Below are 10,183 nucleotides of genomic sequence, written 5' to 3'. Positions count from 1 at the left end.
AATAAAAAAATAAAAAAACAGGTTTTTTTCATAAAAATGTTACTTCCTGAAACCAAAAGTTCAAGAACCACTGCACTAAAGGGATATAAAATAACTCAAATAACTTGTAAACTGTAAACAATTTTGTTTACAATAAATTGTAAACAATTACAATAATAATAATTACAATAATTACAATACAAAATAATTACAATTACAATTATGATACATAAGGCTAAATAAAATCTGAGTCCCATTGCATGGTAACTAGTAATAAGCATATGGTGCAGATTTAAGCAACAGAACATAACTCATGTCTAAAGGCAATGATAAGAAAAAAAAAAAAAATTCAACAAAAGAAGAAACAGCTTGGGACGCCTGGGTGGTTCAGTCAGTTAAGCGTCTGCCTTCGGCTCAGGTCATGATCCTAGGGTCCTGGGATAGAGTCCCACATCAGGCTCCCTCTGCCTGCTGCTCCCCTTGCTTGTGCTCTCTCTCTCTCTCTAACAAATAAATAAATAAAACCTTAAAAAAAAAAAAAAAGAAGAAGAAGAAATAGGTGTAGTTTGAACACTAAGAACCACATACACATCTAAGTAAAACTTAATTCAAACCTCTGCAAATTATACAACTAATATCCCATTCTCAACAAATGGGGGAAATGTATCAAGTTAATGTTTCCCACTAACAAAAATTCAACTTGAAATAAAAATACTACCTAGATTTATCCTTCATTTACCATTCTTGCAGGATAATCCACACAAGGCACATTATAAATTATACAGTATTTCCAACATGACTGGTAATTCAGCATCTTCAAAGAGCATTCCCACAGATACAAGTTTTCTTCAAATTCAAACTAACACATCTAAGACAAATAGGTGTTGGTATATGTTACCAAATTCAGGCTTGAAAGTAAATAAGGCAGGCCACCACCAAATAAATTCTCACATACTTCCAATTATCTCAGCTGCTAGAGTATCCAGGGAATAGGGCTTATTATAATGTGTACAGTGGTTAACCAACTGTTACAGAACACACTGCTGAACTACTCTGATTAGCAAAAAGAAAGTAAAGGAATCAACCGTGCCAAAATAAAAATATAACGAGGAAGAAATAAAGTGAGAAACAAAGAAGCCTGCTTCTCCCTCTCCCACTCCCCGCTTGTGCTCCTGCTCTCGCTATCTCTGTCAAATAAATAAAATCTTAAAAAAAAAAAAAAAGTAAATCAGATCAAATCTCTATTCTGCTCAAAACCTCCAGTGGCTCCCCCTTTCGCTCAGAATAAAATCCCAAATCCTTCCGGGTTTACAAATCCCTTCATTATCTGCCACTGCCAACTCCCTTCCTCTCTAGCCTACTACTACTTATTCCTCTTCCTGTTGGCCCATCTATTCCACCCCACACTGACCTCCTTGCTATTCCTGGAATGTGCCAGGCTCGCTCCCACCTTAGGGCAAATGTGTTCCCTCTGCCTCGAAAACTCCTAGCTGGCTAACTAACTCCATATGGCTAAGTCATCTGAAGGAGTTCAAGGCTGTTCAAATACCATCTTCTCAATGGGCCCATGCTGACCACACTGTTTAAACTTGCAAGACCCAGGGTGCCTGGCTGCCTCAGTCGGTAGAGCATGCAACTCTTGATCTCAGGGGTTGAGAGTTGAAGCCCACGTTGGTTGAGTACAGAGCTTACTTAAAAATAAAATAAAATATTAAACTTGATAGCCCCACCTTCAACCCAGTACTCCTCATCCCATTTTCTGCTTTTCTCCCAGATAATTCACCACCTTCTAGACTGTGATACGATTTACTCATTACATTTATTATTTGTTGCTGTTTCCTCTTACTAAAATGTAAGCACAATGAAGTGGCTGGGATTTTGCTCACTAAAGTATCCCAAGTCTAAATAAAAGAGGTCCTGCAAACAGTAGCTACAAATATCAGTTTGCTGAAAATGCTGCAGAGGGGTCAAAGATAATGAAAACTTAGAGCAAAAACGCCACTGTGGTTCTATCGGCTCTAATCCTGCCCATCTCCTCCAATATTGTCTAACTCAGTAATGGTCTCACCACTTACCAAGATGCTCAAGCCAAAAAAGCCTGGAAACCATTCTGGACTTCCCACTCACCCAATTCTCCCGATTAATTCATCACCAAAAACTGTCCACTATCTCTAGAACCGGATTCTCTTTTCCACTCCCACTGCACCAATTCAAACTTTTCATCTCTAAACTAGGCTATCAAGTACACAACTGAGCTATTTTGCTTTGACGTAACCAGGACTATTTAATGGATTTTAGATAGATTATGACCAAGTATGACAGGCAGGAGAAAGTAAAGTGAAGAACAGGATATCTGAAGGCAAGAAACATGTATTTTATCTTTACTTTCTTTCCTCCTATTCAAGGCACGCTTACCTCAAGGTGCAGCTCAAACATTATCTCCACTTTTGAAGTCTTTCCCAGTTCTTGCAATTAAAGTACTCTTTTTTCTTCTTTATACATAGCTCCATTAGAACACTTTCTGTAGTATTTTTTCCACATACCAGCTGCCCAGCTGAACAGAAGTCTAGTCTTATTTTTTTATTAAAGATTTTTATTTATTTATTTGAGAGAGAGAGAATGAGAGACAGCACAAGCAGGGGAAGGGGCAGAGCAAGAAGCAGACTTCCCACTGAGCAGGGAGCCCGATAGGCTTGATCCCAGGACCCGGAACCATGACCCGAGCCGGAGGCCGACGCTCAACCAACTGAGCCACCCAGGCACTCCAAGGCACTAGTGCACCCAGGCACTAGTCTTATTCTAACACAGGACCTAACATTGAAAATATCTGTTAAACAGATGAATGAACAACAACTTTCAGTCTAGAATTTGCAATTATAAAGAAAACCTAAGTTTGAACAAAGGTAGGGGTGTAAATTATTTAAAAAATCGAAGTTATTTAATTACCAATGGTAGATTAAAACACTAAACCAAAGACCCAAGGGGAAAAAAATAAAGACCAAATACATGAGGAATTTCTCCCTAGACAAGGGTAGAGAGATAAGGATACTAGCTAATAAAAATATTTAATAGGGAAATAGATTTAGAATTTCATAGGGAAATATGGAGTAGAAAAAGGGCTAACCCCAAACAGTCCTTAAAAATAAAACATGTTCGGGCGCCTGGGTGGCTCAGTTGGTTGAGCGACTGCCTTCGGCTCAGGTCATGATCCTGGAGTCCCGGGATCGAGTCCCGCATCGGGCTCCCTGCCTGGCGGGGAGTCTGCTTCTCCCTCTGATCCTCCCCCCTCTCATGCTCTATCTCATTCTCTCTCTCAAATAAATAAATAAAATCTTTAAAAAAATAAATAAAATAAAAAATAAAATAAAATAAAACATGTTCCCTCAGATAGGAATACTCAACTAGAAACAAACTGTGTTCATAAAACACTCATGAAATGCAGTTTTAAGGAGACAATGTAAAAGATATCATCAGTCCCTCTAATTCCATCCCCACAAAGATACTCTAATATGTAGAACTGAATCATTAGAAAAACTGGCTCAAGGGGACCTCTCAAAAACCAGCGAAATGTATATTAATAGAAGGAATAAAGTTATTAAAATTAAACTCAACACACTGAACAAATGAGGTTTTAACTCTTCTTACCAAATTCTACATTTTATAGACCTATGGACTATTAAAAAAAAATGAAGAGCCTAAAAAAGCAATTTTTTATAAGCTGGTACAGCTCTATGCTTGAGGGAAAACATAAAAATATTTAAGATAATGCCTGCTTTATGTATATTTCATTGTAAAATAAATGGCTTTACTCACTGTAAAATGGCTCAGTTATTCATACTTTGGCCAGTTCCTGATCAACCAAGTTAATACTAGAGTGTGGACTCTGAAGCTTTTTTGGGTCACAGATCCCTCTGAGTCTCCAATGAAAGCTACAGGCCTGTCCCACAGAAGAATATGCATACATATATATCTTTTTTTTTAAGTAGGCTCCACGCCCAGTGCAGGCCCAATACAAGGCTCAAACACACAACTGTGAGATCAAGCCCTGAGCTGAGATCAAGAGTGGGATGCTCAATAGACTGAGCCACCCAGGCAACCCTATATCTAGCATTTTAAATATGTCATGCAGTCACCGAGCCTCTGCTGTCTACTCATGACTTCGTAGAGATTCAAAGAACTCAGCTGTGGAACTGAGATCTTGAAGATTAGAAATGGCAAATGACATAGTACTCCTCCGAAAAGGAAATAAACTGTTAATTACAACTCTACAGAGCTTTCTTCTCGGTCATCGAGGCAATCAAAAAACACCGAACATAAAAATCTCTACTGGCTGAAGTTCATCAAATGATATACACACAGATGAGCTAAAATGCACGCACATGCCTTAATAAACTTGAAACCTAAAGTGTTTAAAAATAAGATCTAATATAGGGGCACCTGGCTGGCTTAGTCAGTAGAGCATGCAACACTTGATCTTGGGGTCATGAGTTCAAGCCCCACATTGGGCCTAGAGCATACTTAAAAAATATATATATATATATATATATATATATATATATATGCACACACACACATATACATATGTGTACATATATCCATATATCTCTATATCTTAAAAAATGAGATCTGAAATTAATAACAGTAATAATAATAGTTATTGAGCATTTATTATGTAGAGTGCTGTTCTGTTTTAAAAATTACTATTTATACATAAATGTAAATAATTATTATTAGATTTCACAAATAAGGAAAATTAAAGCACAGAAAGGTGCAAGGAGAGCCAAAGAAAAATGACATCAAACAGAAATGACAGAGATTAAGAAGCAAACAATTCCTTATAGTGTGCAGCATCTAACAGCAACTTAGATCTGCATTTGTACTACCAGAGTTCTACAAAGCAAGAACATATTGTCCAAACTCCAGAAAAAGGATGGCAATCTTGATCCTCTTCCATATCCCTGCCAAGGTAATCCTTATAATACCATATTCACTTTGGAGTATACTATAACCAGAAATGTGAACACAAAATGTTCAAAAAGAGCACAATACTAAAGGATTTATAAGATGAAAAATGGAAGATGAATTTTGAGGGTAAAAAAATCTTACCTTTCTAAATCACTGTCCTTTGTATAATAAACCACGCGTTGGAAAAATCAGCAACTTAGTAAAATGTAAAAAAGCTCAAATAAGGTACCTTTCTCTGCAAAGGTAGTTCAAACTTTGTTCAAGGCTCTGCCTCCTGTTTACTGTCTTGGTGCCATATGCCTCTTCTCCACGGACAACCACAAAAGTAGAGAAAACCTCACAGGTTCAACAGGTCTTACTGAATATTACCAATCACAAGACAAATTTGAGTCCTTGGATATACCTATGCTATGCCCTGCATAACGTGGCATACAATAAATATTTGTTGAATAGTTGAATCCTCTCCAAGAGAAAATGAATGTGTTTAACTTTTTCTACCTCCCATAATACTATATTACAAATTACTGTAGCATCAGGATAATGCAATAAAATAAAACTGTTACCTTAAACCACATGATAGAAAAGTTATAATTTATGATTTTGGTTTTTTAAAAAGATTTATTTATTTTATAGAGAAAAAGAGAGAGAGAGAGAGCAGGGGAAGGGGCAGAGGGAGAGAAGCCCCACCGCCACCAACGTGGGGCTCCATCTCACAACTCTGAGATCATGACCTGAGCCAAAACCAGCCAGGAGTTTGATGCTCAAACAACTGAGCCACCCAGGCGCCCCTATAGTTTACCATTTTGTTACATTCTATGTCCAAGGTGGGGGGTGGGGGGAGACCGATTTATTTTTTAGATCAGTTTTTACAGCTCCTGGTAATCTAAGACACCACAAAAGATTTATCTGAACATATTTTTTTAAAAACAGTAACATTCTTAACATACTATAATTTCTTACAGCTTTCTTTGTAATGTTTAATGAAGATACATAATCACAAATCATTTTCGTTAGACAACCAATAAACTTAAAAAAAATTTTTTTTATGGTTATTTATTTATTTGACACAGAGAGAACAAGAGACAGACAGAGAGCAAGCACAAGCAGGGGGAATGGCAGGCAGGGGAGAAGCAGGCTCCCCGCTGAGCAAGGAGCCCAATGCGGGGCTCCATCCCAGGACCCTGGGATCATGACCCAAACCAAAGGCAGCTGCTTAACCGACTGAGCCACCCAGGCACCCCTGAACTTTTTAAATTAGATATGAGAAATTAGCTCCATTAAAATGAGTTGCCCTGCTGTGTTAATAGTAATATTCTAAATTCAGGTAAGGTAAAAATCAAATAACAATGAAAATAAACATAGATGTACGCTGCAAAAAAGTTTCCTCTGTATTTAATGCACAAACTGAAACACCTGCTTCTGATTTATTGAACTGGTAAAATATCTGAGAGCAAACACACAAAATTTACAAACTATACTTAACACAGAACTTCTTGGAAGTCAAAACCAAAATACATTACAAACAGTTCATCTCTCTGCACTAAAAATGCCCTCTTAGTATCAAAACCCACAAAAGCAAAAATTCAGGCTAACATATTCCCTAATATTAAGCAGTATTCTTTTTTTAAGCACAACTTATAATTGCTGAATATCAATTTACCAAAACAGGCAAGTATGACCTTATCTTGGCAAAACTCACAATACTGTTTCTTCAACATCCTAGGAGACAGCTTGATGCACCACACTCTTCCATCTGCTTTGTTCTATTTCTTCATGCCCCAAATGGAAACTAAACCCTTCAAGTAATAGCCAAAATTTCATTAATCACAGGAAAGTACTTAGAGAAATAAGTAGCATGATATGAACAGAGGTAGACAGAACAACAGGTAGAGCAGCCTTGGTAATGACCTCAAAATATATGTTGAGACAGAACATCTATACAACAGGTACGGGAATCATATTAAATAATTCTATTCCCACTTACCTGATGAACTCTCAGTAAAGACTGTTAATGTCTGTCCTCCAACACTTTGTAAGACAAACGGATGTTCTCTAGGAGTGCTGACTGAAGCTGGTTTTCCACCAATATCGTGAATATTTGCAAGATCCTCATTCAAAGTAAATGACACCTAACAGACACATTAACAAGAGCTTATTACAACAGACTTATGTATTCAAAGTATCTTTCACAGAAATTCTGATTAAATCAAATACTTCTTTAAAAATGTGAATCTTCGTTTCTAGACATTTTATTAAACATTTACCTAAAACTTTATTTTTAAAAATCCTTAATACTAGTCATAAAAAGAGAATCTGGGGCACCTGGGTGGAGTCAGTTAAGCATCTAACTCTTGGTTTGGGCTCAGGTCGTGATCTCAGGGTTGTGAGATCAAGCCCCACGTCAGGCTCCGTGCTCAGCGTAGAGTCTCCTTAAGACTCTCTCTGCCCCTCCCCACCCCAAATAAAATAAATAAATCTTAGAGAGAGAATATATTCCCATTTGTCAGAATAATGGGTGGGACTAATCTACCATTATAAAGATAGGAGACAGCTTTTGAATGTGTTCTCTGGTTTATGGCTGAAGAAATTCTATTTCCAAAACAGAAATAATTTTTTTTCCCTAAGGTCTGTGATTTCAAGGGATCATGTCTTGTTACATTTATATCCTTATGAACACATATACTTAAATATATATTTAAATATATAACAAATACAAATAAATATACAGCAAAATGCCTGGCACATAGAAGGAAAACAGTATTTGCTGAATAAGTGAGTATTTTAAGAGTATTAAAAAAGCAATTGTACTTAAAGGGTGAAAAAGTGAGCTATTAACTAAGAATGCTTAAACACTCCCATAAGCAGAAAATATATTTCTTTTTTTAGGTTTTAATGACTACTGTAGGAGTACATGGTGCTGTTTCATTTTTGAATATTTTAACAAATACAACTAAATATTTATTTATATTTTTTTAAAGATTTTATTTACTTGACAGAGAGAGACATAGTGAGAGAGGGAACACAAGCAGGGGGAGTGGGAGAGGGAGAAGCAGGCTTCCCGCTGGGCAGGGAGCCCAATGCAGGGCTCGATCCCAGGACCCTGGGATCATGACCTGAGCAGAAGGCAGACGCTTAACCGACTGAGCCACCCAGGCACCCCACAACTAAATATTTATAAAGATAATGCAACACTGAGGTTTAGAATAAAAACACATACTAGCAGTTGTTCTTTCAAAATGATTTTTACTATATACTAGATCTCCCCAAAGGAACATCACATTTTACATCAAAAGATTTATAAACATAAAATACTAATATCCCAACCACATAGGAAAGATTATGAAGCATTTGTTAAATATTTCTCTACTATGTGATAGGTACCACAATTATGTCCTGGACTTAATGGGTCAAAACCTAAAGCCCTGAAAAATCCAGACCAAATGCCTTTGCCACGCTGAAATAATGTTAAAGTATTAAAGAGATAAGCAACAGTACTGAGAGGGGATAGTTTAGGTCAAAGCAGAAAAATGCTAAGAATGAACAACTAAAAAGAAGTCCATTCATTCACACAATGCTGTTATGTGCTCCTCACCATCAGCCACTAGTTTGATGTGGAGTTTTCCAGAATGCAAACACCACCTTCTCTTTACTATTACTAATACATAGTAAAATAATCTCATGTTTTAAATAAAATTTTCACAGAAATAATCTTACCTCAGTCCTTCCTTGATTCCTACAAAAGAAAGGAAAAATTTTTATTTAGATTTCATGTTTTCTTCAGATGTACACTAAGAACTAAAAAGAGTAACACTACATCATATTTACATAAAATAAGACATTTACATAGATCAACTAATATTTACCCTTGGCTCTCCTCAACTAACCTCCTCATAAATCATGTAGTAAAAACAAAAGTCACTTTAATCCCATGTGTAGATATTATGAGTTTGTATCACTTAACACTATTACAACCTGCCTAATATTTTAACCAAGTAATGATCTCATTACAATTCTTATCTTTATTTCTACACCCTATGTAATAGCCTAATTGAAAAAAATGTATTACATATCTACTATAAGCAAAGTACTGAGTGTAAGATCTCTGTCCTCCACCAGAAGATATAAAAATTACATCCATAACGATAAGAGATACATTTTAACTAATTTTAAATTAAGAGAGCCCAATGTGCCAGGATCAGATAGGACCCCATTTTTTCCATTTTAAGAGTTGAGAGAAAACCTGAGGTAAGTCTTGAAGGGTACTGGGATTTCAATAGGCTGAGACGGGAATATAATATCAGAAGTATCAGCTGAGCAAAGCCACAAAGAGTCTGATCATGAAAATGTAGTCACATTTGGCTGGGAGAATACAAACTAAGGAATAGTGGGAGATAAACTAGGAAGGAGAACTAAAGCTAGACCATGGAGTATCTTGAATATCATAGTACAGAGCATGGACTTATTAATTCTCAAGCAATGGACAGCCACAAGTATCATTTGGAAAAAAAAAAAAAGTGTACGAAACTTGCACCAGAAAATATATATAAAATGGATATGAAGACCAGTTAGAATACTAATGTTTCTCCATAACACCAGGCTGAGTTCCAACCTGCCTTCATTCAGTGGCTCAACCATTCATTCTATCATTAAGTGTCTACTCTACAACCATTAGGCATTGTGCCAAGTGCACGGTACAGTATGAACATAGGTCTTTATCCTCAAGAAGGACCTAGTTTAACAAAAAAAGATCCAATCCATAAACAACATAAACTGGATAATAACTTTATGACAGAGGTACAACATACTGTCATGAAAATGCAGATGAGAAAGCTAGCAAAGATTAACTGAATGAGGGATGAGGTCAACAACGTGGAGGCATTACAGGTTAAGAGAGCACACAAGCAGGGGGAGCGGCAGGCAGAGGGAGAAGCAGCCTCCTTGCTGAGCAGGGAGGCCGATGCCAGGCTCGATCCCAGGACTCTGGCACCATGACCTGAGTTGAAGGCAGACGCTTAACCAACTGAGCCACCCAGGCATCCCTAGCACATTCTTTCTAACATCAGTGAATGGCAGGCAGGAGTCAAGTGGTAAAGAGCCTCTTAGGCCAGACTAAGGAGTCCAGAATCTTAAATAGAATTATTCCTGGCAGGACTTCTCAGTCCTTCACTTATTAAAATGCAGTGTTGATTCTCGCTTTGTTGGGGAAGTACCTAGAACAGAAGTGAAGAAATTCTAAGAT

The 10,183-nt window shown here is 37.0% G+C and overlaps 1 long non-coding RNA gene across 1 annotated transcript; it reads right to left on the bottom strand.

Moving 5' to 3' along the window:
* Window positions 1-5,758: 5,758 nt before the first annotated feature.
* On the bottom strand, window positions 5,759-10,093 carry LOC145719698 (uncharacterized). The gene is made up of 2 exons (XR_014142555.1): window positions 8,659-10,093; window positions 5,759-7,073 (listed from the first exon to the last, which is right to left on the bottom strand). It is a non-coding gene; the product is annotated as an uncharacterized LOC145719698 (long non-coding RNA).
* Window positions 10,094-10,183: the final 90 nt, after the last annotated feature.

Source organism: Leptonychotes weddellii, unplaced genomic scaffold (assembly GCF_054177405.1).
Source record: "Leptonychotes weddellii isolate Sample4059 unplaced genomic scaffold, ASM5417740v2 HiC_scaffold_6447, whole genome shotgun sequence".
NCBI classification, from domain to species: domain Eukaryota; kingdom Metazoa; phylum Chordata; class Mammalia; order Carnivora; family Phocidae; genus Leptonychotes; species Leptonychotes weddellii.
The sequence above is the reverse complement of the archived record's forward strand: the minus strand, read 5'-3'. Positions and strand labels throughout refer to the sequence as shown.